Consider the following 1,260-nt stretch of genomic DNA (forward strand, 5'->3'; position numbering starts at 1 on the left):
TCTGCACAGCTCATTAGGCTGGCTCTGATATGAATATATGGATATAGTTTATACATTATGCATGTATTATTTTGTAAAACTAAAATGAAAGTTTTATAAGGATTTTTTTTAAACCCTCATTCTTCATAAAACATATCACTGAAGCTTATGTTTCAAAGTCCCACCTCGGCCCCTTTAAAGCACTTGGATTCTCTTTTCTTTCAAAGATGGTCCCTCAGTTACAGAACATACAGGGCCCACAGTACCTGAATTCAAGAGGATGAAATTTTATCTGCAATATCTTTCTAAGTGCAGGGGAATTTTGCTGCCTAGAGATTATCTTCTTTTGATCCTTAGAAGGATACCTAGTTTTCTTATTATTTGGATTATTACCCATTATAATACTAAGTAGGGGTCTGAGTGTGGTTTGTTCTTCAAAGGCTGGAAGCATGGATATGCAGACAGGAGGCAGAAGCTCTGGACAGGTGGAGGCTGTTGGAAGCAGAGAAGTCAGAGGTCATAGAGAACTAGTCATAGAAAGTTAATGTCCATCCCTCAAGACTAGACTAGTTACTGCTGGTCTCTTTGGTCTGGGATCAGTTCTACCACAGGGGCAGGTTTACTTTAAATTTTTAAAAACAAGCATATATAAATCCTATAAAATTATAGGTCTTGTCATTTGTATATATGTAGCTAAGAGTACTATGATCAGATTCACTCCCTGCNNCTCCCTATTTCCTCCCTTTGGTCCTCCTGGAGGGCAGATTTACAAAAGCAGCACCCTATGGCTGGGCTCTTCTACACATACTCTGTCCCTCCCTCCACTCCCATCACATGGGCATCAAACACTATGCCAACACAGCACATGGCCTTCTTTAGATAAGGATGCCCCATTTGAGATTTCTCTGTCAAAGCCAGAGGATAAAATTGTCTTATTTCTAAATTTCCCTGCCTCTGGTTTGTTGTTGTTGTTGTTGTTGTTGTTTTCCCCTGCATGTTTATTCGTGTGAAAGAAAGAGGGAGAGATGTCAGGGTAGAAATCAGAGGATTCCTCGTGAGAGTCTGTTCTCTCCCTGTACCATATAGGTACTGGGAACCAAATTCAGGTGGTGAGATTTGGCATGTAGTGCCTTTACCTGCTGATATGCCCCCATCAGCCCTTGCTACTTTTTAAACGAACAACACAAAACAGACTAAGACACCATCATGCTGAGGCATTTCCTGGACACCCAGAACCTCCACACTTAACCCAAGCACCTCTGTACCTCTTTTTCACTGTGG

The sequence above is a fragment of the Mus caroli genome, chromosome 9 (assembly GCF_900094665.2).
Source record: "Mus caroli chromosome 9, CAROLI_EIJ_v1.1, whole genome shotgun sequence".
Lineage (NCBI taxonomy): Eukaryota > Metazoa > Chordata > Mammalia > Rodentia > Muridae > Mus > Mus caroli.